A 9,852-nucleotide genomic window follows, 5' to 3' on the forward strand; every position below is an offset into this window, starting at 1 on the left:
TATTGTATATATCTATGCTTAACAGTATATATTGTACATATACCTATCATCACAGTATATAAAAACAGTATAGATTGTATATATCTATCCTTAACAGTAGCCTATATATAAAGTATATATTGTATAGCCTATAATATCTAACATTACATTGTGTATAGATTTATTATCATCCATCAATCTTTAAAAGTAGGCCTATCTATCTATCTATCTATCTATCTATCCATCTATCTATCTATCTATCTATCTATCTATCTATCTATCTATCTATCTATCTATCTATCTATCTATCTATCTATCTATCTATCTATCTATCTATCTATCTATCTATCTATCTATCTATCTCTATCTATCTATCTATCTATCTATCTATCTATCTATCTATCTATCTATCTATCTATCTCTATCTATCTATCTATCTATCTATCTATCTATCTATCTATCTATCTCTATCTATCTATCTATCTATCTATCTATCTCTATCTATCTATCTATCTATCTATCTATCTATCTATCTATCTATCTATCTATCTATCTATCTATCTATCTATCTATCTATCATATGCAATGCAATGTTTTATAAATGTATTTATTGATTAATTGATTTGATCTCATCCATTGGCGCACCCTGCTGATTACAAAGGCTTAAGAATTTCAGGAAATGACGTGCTTCCACGCCCAGCATACTATTTCGGAGTCTCCTCTGTATTCACTAAGCCCGTCCCAGCACAGTGTGCCAGTGGTTCCTAAGCAGCGGAAAATTGCGGCGTCGTATGTCAGTAGCGCAGCGCCTCTTACGACAACCAATGGATGACGTGAGATACGCCAGGAGCGCAAGTGGGAAACGGGATGCGGCTTCAAACGGCGCTACTGGAATTGAGAATCGCAACGACGTTGCTTATATGGAAAAAAGATCGTAGGGAAGATATACAGCAATCAATCTGACTGGGACCTGCTGCTGCTGCTGCGGACAGCGCGGGATCTGGAATTAACGCACGATTTTACTACGCGGAGAGGGAATGTCACGACCAAGCCTGGGGAATAAATGCTAGATTCGCGTGTACGCGGATAGTTTTGCGGAATATGGAGCGGCTTGTGACGCGACGCGCGCTTGGAAAGGCGTGAAAAATATCAGTGACGTTCCGGCGGAGTGTCAATGAAACGATATTATCAGATACAAAACCCGTTTCTGTAGCAGCCCGAATTAAACACGAATTCATTCCTTCATGTGCATGTGAGTGCAGACGGGACGCCGCATTCACCGGACTGTTGCTGCTCTGAGACCTGTGGCTGCTGGTTCAGAACCGTGATCTGGGTCGGTTCTGCGGTTCTGTGTGCGTGTATTTGCGGAGGATGGGAGATTTAAGAGAGTCCATGCAGAAGAAGGTCTCGGGAAGACGCGCTCATACTACAGGTGAGTCTCTGTACGGGCGACACATATGAACATTTACCATGGTAACCGCAGTTTCCGCCAGAAAAACCATAGTTACTACAGTTAGTGGGCTAAGGACAAAACACAAAGGTTTTTTTGTAGATTTGCGATTTTTGTATTGACATTTTTGTACAATAAAACATTTGACCACGATAACAATAGTTTCCCACTGCCACGAACTAAAAAGTACCATGTTTTGCACATACTGCATGGTAAGTACTATGGTATTCTTTGAAGTAGGCTATTCTGAGTATGTGAATATGGTAATCATGGCAGTAAGTGCTAAGGTATACCATTTGATGGCATAGTACTGCCACCGTACTTGTTTTTGAGTCCGATTACAATGGTATTATTGGTTTTTGTACCACGGTATTACCGCGGTATTATTTGAAGTACATTTACGCCTTCAATAGCGCATGAATATGGTTTCACGAACTATTTAAGTTTCATCAATGAAAGTTTTAACACAGTTTCCACCATAATAGAATATCATTTTCAGTGCTGCACAAAATGTACCATAAATTCTCAATGTTATTTGAATGTAGTACCATAGCTGAGATATTCTTTATTTTTATATATATATATATATATATATATATATATATATATATATATATATATATATATATCAAATGAATTCTTTGAATATATAAATTAGGGCTGGGTAAAAAATATCGAGAAATCGATTTAAAATTGAGAAATCATTTTTACAAACCGATATCGGTTCTTAAATCCTAAGAATCAGTTAGTCTAGTTGTTTTCAGTTGATGAATGAGCAGAATATATAAAGCCTCCCATCCAATAAATCGCAATAATCTTTGTGCTTTGTTACTTTTGAAATGAAGCAAAGTCTCAGATTTCAGATGACATCCATCTTAATATGAGATTCAAAAAATAAAAACCGTTTTGGTGTTGTTTAATGTGGCGTGACCGATCGCTTTAGCGTCTCAGTTAAGAGAAGCGACAACACGAGCGCATGTGAACGTCCTCTCCTCTGCTTTAATACCAGTTACAGCGCGAAATAAACATGAATGAACATCTGAAGGTATGTTAAAAGATACTGTACAACTTGATACAACTGAAATCCGTATCCTGTCTTGTGTAATCGCTCAATCAGTTTCAACCGCGGAAAGATGTCAATAAAACAGCTTGTAAACATTGTCACATAACGTCACATTTACCTCAGAAAAACATATTCAGACCATAAACTCATTAGTCAGCTAGAAAATGAACTCTAGAAAGCAACATTCTGATAAATAGCTATGCACCGTTACATATTCATTATAATTTTTTAATGTTCTTCAATATTTAATGCATGTTTGAATAAATCAGTTATGACAGCTGTAATTTAAATGTTTATGTTTCAAAAAAATGAATTGGAGTACAAATATGATTAGGTAATTCTAAACTTTATTCATAATAAAACATCACCGAGTGTAATTTAAGTGTTTGTATATAAATAAGTTCATTTAACCTTCAATATTATTATGGTAGTATCAACTGACTTACATGTGTAGTTTACAGCATTAGTTGAGAGATTTTTCCTCTAGAAAATTTGCCATGTACTGTAACTGAAATACTACATCCAAAATGATCGAGAATCGAATCGAATCGAAAGCATGTGAATAGTAATCGAATCGAATCGTGAAAATTGTGTCAATACCCAGCCCTAATATAAATATATATTGATGTTTGTGTTTATAGTATTTTGGCAGGACCTTTGGTAACCATTGTACATTGTTTTAGTCATTTTTAAGGTCATACTTTTTACAACCTGTATGAATAACAGTGTGTTTGTGAAGGCAGAGTTTTGCATTGCTGCAGGCATGAGAGCACACCCATCATTCCTGGTACATGCTGTGGTGTGTGGAGTATGTTACTTCATTTCCGGTGTACGTCTTCCTATCATTATGAAACTCGTTAAGGATATCTGAGCTTCTTTTAATACATGACAGCGGTAATGCAGATCTTTTTGTCTACAACACACACACATAGTGTGAAAGCAAGGACAGTGAAGTTCAGAACCAGAGGCTTTTAACTCTTAATGGAGATGTTGTGGTTGTATCTTCAAGGCTGGATGAAGCCCATCAGTGTTTTGAAGGGGTCAGCAAATGCAAGAGGAAATTGCTGTTAATTACCAAGTGCAGCTTTTTGTATATGGACAAATAGCATGTTTTAGGATCCTTTTGTTAATGTTTCGTTTAGCTGATTTAACCCTTGAGCTGTCTTTGAAAAGATTATCGACTGATATGGGATACTTAGTGGCAACATTAGTTATAAATATTTGAAATCTCCATTGATAACAACTGTTGGAACTATGCAGATTGATTACTTGCATTAATGGACTTTTGTTATCGACTGATGCAGATGTGGACAAATATCAGATGATTAATCTGCCGGGCTGATATGGTGGTTCTGTCACTAATGTATGCTAATGTGCATTTTAAGTCAAAACAGGTAATGAAATTTAACCTGATATTTTTATAATAGTCATTCATGTTCAATTCTTAATTCATCTGTGCATAATTCCACATTTTGACTGTTTTTTCTTTGAATTTTCTTTGAACATTCAGTTCTGGCTCCATTATGATATGAAACGCACACTTTTTACAATTAATACCCGATGAATACTAGGGCTGGGACAATACATCGATGCATCGCGAATCGAGAAATGATTTTGGACCGATTCTGATATTTTCCGCATGTATTGCAATTCTCTTTTGAATCGATTCTGAGCTTAGTTTTTAACAGCAGGTGGCACTGCGTGCTTTAGAAACAGCCATACTCTGCTTGCTTTCAATTCCTTACACACACCAACCTAAAATAATCATTCATAAAGTTTGAAAAGGTTGAAGCGAATTACAAGAGTGTTTGCAGTGGACTGTTTACATTAATCTTTCGTCATAAAAGCATTCTGAGGTGCAAATACATTCTCAAATTTGGCCAAATGCACGAGCGCTCTTCTTTGTGAGCATTTGAGCATGTGGTCAAAAAACAGCCTAAAGCGCCATCTGCTGTTAAAAATTAAGCTTAGAATCAATTTGCGATGCATTTGGAAAATATCAGAAATGATCCATGAATCGCGATGCATCGATAGTATTATCCCAGCCCTAATGGATGCAAAGTCCAACCATTTTTTTTACTTAGACATAAATCACATTATGCAAGGAAAAGGGTTGCGTAAATTGTTTCATGTACCAAAACCCAAGGCTTCATTTAACCTGCAAGTCTGCTAGACTGAGATTGTTCAAACATGTTTGTTTTGAATCAGATACTCTCCACCTGGGCTGCATGATTAATCATATTTGAATTGTGATTACGATTTCTGCTTGTGTTAATTAATTAATCAATCAACTGTGATTTAGCATGTTATTTATCCTGATTTAATATTTTGTTCTTTTGCGTTCTTTTGCATTGTTAACAAACCTCAAAACTTTCATGCTTGGGGATGCCAGATGTTAATAGTTAAAATCCCCCAATCTGAGCTTTTCTCTTAAATGGATATATTTTATTCCTATTAATTTTCTCAACCAGGCGACTACACTTAAAAAAAGCAAAAAAAAAACAAAAACAAAACACTGATGACATGAAAACTAAACAAAAATGTATGTTGGAGTTGTGCCACGTCACCCCCTGGGTGGTTTCTACCGCGACCACGTAACACTATCTTGGTCACGAGCCACTTCCTCTGTTCATATTACTCGACTCCTTTAAAAGATTTACCTTTATAGATTCAGGAGGAGTCAGGTAGGCATATAATATTTTCGTCTTAGATTATATTATCTCAGGGTCTACTTCTGAGCACTACCGTACCTCTTAGGCCTACGGTTCGGATATAAACCAAGCCTACCTGGGTGGGGTGGGTTAGCCTCCCGTTCAGTGCACCACAACTGGCTCTTCGCCCTCAGAGGACGGCTATGACTGCTAATGCATTCCCACAGTCTACTCTCTTGCGACTGGTCGGCAATCTTGACTGACTGACTAACTTTGTAAAGTCTTTATAAAAATCTACCTTTTTTTCAGACAGTCAACTTCTGATCCCCCAAATGGATTCTCACTCATCAGCAATAAACAGACTGAGACAATACTATCAGAGTTTGAGGGCAGTCTTCATTCTCTTTTTATTATTTCTTCCAATATCTTTGATCTACTGGTCCGGCGCCGACTTCCGCTTGCTGCTTGCTTGTATGCTCTTTCTTTCTTCAGCAAATCTACTACTACTCATAGAGCTTTAAAGGCCCCTGTATTTATATTCTCTTGATGCACTTTATCTCTTCATTTACGCACATGTGGTTTCTACTTGCATTAACAAATTACCTGCATGCGTCAATTGCCATGTTACTTATCTATCACCTTTTTTTACTTGCAGCGATGCATTTCCTATTTGCGTCAATGGCTTATGCATTTTTTTTATTATATCTTATTTATTATATATTGTTATATCAGATTTCTACCTTGTTAGACATTTATTTTCTGACTGTCTTCATTTTTGTCAGTTACACACAACAATGCTTCTATCCCCCAGAACCCATGTTCACCTACCCATGTTCATGCAACATTTGTCATCGCTACAGGATGTGTTATACACTCTCGAGCCCACGGCATATGTTTTTGTATGGAACATTATGAAAACTTCATAGACCCCAGAGATTTTCCGAGTTCAGCAGTTAAAGTCTTTAAAAATCTTTATCAAATTGTTTGGAAGAGAACACTCCATTTCTCTTCAGAGTTTAGAAATCTCTATGTTGAAATTTGAACGTTTTAGTCCTATACAACATATTTTATTAAGCTCTATTTTTTAATGTTAATTTATAATTTTAATTGTATTTAAGGAATATTGAAGTCAATTTGATGGAATTTTACTAATAATTGAAATGTGTAGATCTTAAAAAAAAGGAGTGTGCAACTAAATCTGCAAAAAAATCTTCTCTGTGATGAACTGTAATAAATACAAACATAAATCTGGAATATGATGTTTGCGTTTCTGGTTCCTGAATAAATGCACTGTGTGATGATACAATCTTTTTGTTGTTGTTTTAATAGAAAATCATTAACAGAATTTGGAACTATTGAAAGTAATGTTAGGAACTTAACCGTTTTAGCTTTTGAGAGAAGTGTGTGAATGTAAATTATAAATATAATAAATCAGGAAACTGGATGTGATAAACAAACTCTGCATATTAATTGACATTCTCTTTATGTGAAAATGCAGTAATTTTAATAAAAAGGAAAAACAAATTTCTCACAAGAACAATTGTGATTAATATTCGCCAATTTAATTTTTGGAGCAAATAATCATATTGACTATCATTATATAACTATTATTGTGAAACCACTATTTTTCACCATCCTCCAAAACAGCACTGTTCTCCAGTCAGCTGCTGAACGTCTTGTGTGCTTGTTGAGGTGGTGTTTGGAATCGCCTGGAGGCTTCACTTGGCCTTTTAAAGCAGGCTTACCTCTAATGTAATCTCCATCATTGGACTTGTGAATGTCTAGTCAAGCCTCTCACAGCATAAGTGATCATCCAAATCAAAGGATAATACAGTACATGTAGAGTACTTGTTATTTTGCCCTGAGTCTTTCCAGTCTTCACAGTGATGCAATACAGACTTGATTGCAAGATTTCAGTGCACTTCCTCTCATGCATCCTGTACAGTGATTTGCAGAAATAGTGATTAAAGCAATACAGTGTTTTACCGATATCTGTAGAATCGGGAGTGTTGTTTAACTATACTTGTTGTGGGCCAAATGTCCTCACTCATATAGTGAAATATTATGACAACAGAGTTGTGAGGACATTTTACTGGTCCTCAGTAGTTAAATTTAAATTTCCTTTAAATCTAATGTTTCTGTGATGAGTAGGTTTAGGAGTAGGGGTTGTTTTTTTTTATATATATATATATATATATATATATGTATGTATGTATATGTGCGTGTACATAATTACATGTATATGTGTGTTTATAATTGATTGATAGCAAATTAGAGAGATCAACTAAATAATAAAAATGTATAAATTAACAATTATTAATTATCTTTAAATTTATTAAACCTATTCAAATAATTGATTCAACTCAAATTTTTGTTAAAATTTTACTAAAAATGAAACCTACATTTTGATATGTAATAAAATAAAAATGTTTTATTATGTTAATTAATTTCCTATAATGATATTATTCATTTGTAAATGAGTACATTATTTTAAGTTTTTTATTTACCATTTTGTATTTTTTTATTTGTTATTATTATCACTATTGTTATTGTTGTGGTAATATTTTACGTTAATTATTTTGGCAGAAAGGTTTATTATTATGGGGTAAAATGTTATAAATTTAATTTTTAATTGTATGAAGCTTTCTGTTATTGCTTTGAAAAAGTTTATAAATAAATTATATTAAAAAAATCTTTTTTTTTGCAAGATCACAGGTTTTGTATTAATTTTTGCCATTTGGCCTCATTAATGAAACTCAAGTAGAATTAATTTCTGCATAAATATTTTGTAAAACAATAGATTGATTGCAACCATTTACATGACAATGGTTATGAAAAATGCATACATAAATTTATTTGGCTTATGTTTGACGAATGAGATCCCATGTCAGTGTATGATCTTAAGTTTAACAGTTTACAGCATTTGCAGTAATGCATTTTTGACCATTCTGATTTGTTTTCTGATAAAACATTGATAGCACAGACAATGTTGTATGTATATGATATCCAGTCTCTGCCATAAAAGGCGAATATTCTCCAAAATCCAGCTCTATGCAAGAACAACAGGGACATTGTCCCCTCAACATCCTGCAATCTGTCAGAAAAGAGAGAAAGAAAGAACATCAAGAGATTGTATGTGGCCTAGAGAAATATAGCGGCTGTATTGTTTAAAATTGTATTGCATTATTGAGCAGTGCATAGATCTTCAGGCGCTCGTCATGAAGCTCAGATAACTTTATTCACCGATCTTCCTTTACCTAATTTATGGCACTATGAAAAAAATGTCTTAATTTGCAGAACCATGCAAAAGTTGTCTGATAAAGATCTGAATAAAAACAAGGTTTATTAAATATGAGATATGAGTCCTTTAATGTGGGTCATTGTCATCTGTTCTCAGGTTGAATAATCAGCACATGGTTCCTGTTCAGGAAAATCTGTGTTCTGTGTTAAACTAATTCACTCTGGGAGTTAATCATCACCTCACAGTGATTATAATGGCCTCAGATTATTTCGGATTCCCGTCAGTGCTGCTCTTCCATCTCTGGTCAATCTTTTCAGTCAATGTCTTGAGTTATAAAGTGATTCACTTATGAATCAGTCCATTGATTGACGTTTTCTTTGGTGCCGTCGTCGTCATGCATGTGTGAAAGTGCGTTCACGATCGATAGAGCTGCTAATAATAGTTGCAAAAAATATTCTTGTGCAATGAGTAGACCGTGTGTTTTTGCATTCTGTCTGCACTACTTTTTATTTGTTTGCAATTTTTTGTTTACATGACAGTCATCAAAGGCATCTTGCTGAATTTCTTATCTCGCATTTTTATGACACTGTATTGAAGGTTAATTTGTGCCTCCTGCATATCTATTCTTTAACAATTCATGCAGAATTGTTACCAAAAAAATGGGCTCAGAAGCAATTGATACTTCACATAATTAGTATAAATGTGATCGTTTAGAATCAATATTGTGTGCAGTTCTACTGTCACAGTTAATTTTAAGCAATTTTATGTGCATTTCATTTGCTGTCATAAAATTCTGTTAAAATTGCTATCATCTCCCTTGTGAGCTGCTACCAGAAAAAAAAAAAATAGTAAAACATTTTCTCTTCACTTCAGTCTGCTTTCATTTATGACTCATTGGGATGAGGTGTTATGGATGTACTATCTCATAATACAAGCATTAGCATATCATTCATATTAATAAGGCCACTGAATGAGGCTGCATGTACTTCTACAAGCTATTATTTTGCTATCTAATGCAATGACATTCAGATGTTTTCAATTGTGGCTCAAGTACTGTTCGAGTTCCTACACAGTTTGGAAAAGTATGGGATTTGATTTGAGTAATATCCATGTTGGGTTGTGCGATATCATGATTTTTGATCGTGGATGATTAAAATATGCTTTTGAAGAAATACTGTGCATCATATTGTACAACATGACGTACATTACATTCACATCATGTTAACGCAGAGGCAGGGTTACACTCACATGACGTTGCAGTTATTCATTTGCATGCATTTTAAAGCCTTGGTGGTTAAACATTTTATTCGTGTTATTCTGACATGCACTTTTCTGCATCCTGTCAAACGGCGTGTGAGTACTAAACTAAGTTATCTTTCTAATCGTATTGCTTAAACTGTCAAATACACACAAGGTTACATAAACACAGCTGATTATGTCTTAAGCAAACATACAGAGTTGGGAGAAA

General features: G+C 34.6%; 1 protein-coding gene across 3 annotated transcripts in view; it reads left to right on the plus strand.

The window, feature by feature from the left end:
* Nucleotides 1-749: 749 nt before the first annotated feature.
* Nucleotides 750-9,852, plus strand: part of dagla (diacylglycerol lipase, alpha) — a 54,595-nt gene continuing 45,492 nt past the window's right edge. For all 3 annotated transcript variants that reach the window (XM_067401109.1, XM_067401114.1, XM_067401115.1), the window contains exon 1: nt 750-1,411. The gene's annotated coding sequence lies outside the window, so the exon portion shown is untranslated. The remainder of the gene's footprint in view (nt 1,412-9,852) is intronic.

Source organism: Chanodichthys erythropterus, chromosome 11 (assembly GCF_024489055.1).
Source record: "Chanodichthys erythropterus isolate Z2021 chromosome 11, ASM2448905v1, whole genome shotgun sequence".
NCBI lineage: Eukaryota > Metazoa > Chordata > Actinopteri > Cypriniformes > Xenocyprididae > Chanodichthys > Chanodichthys erythropterus.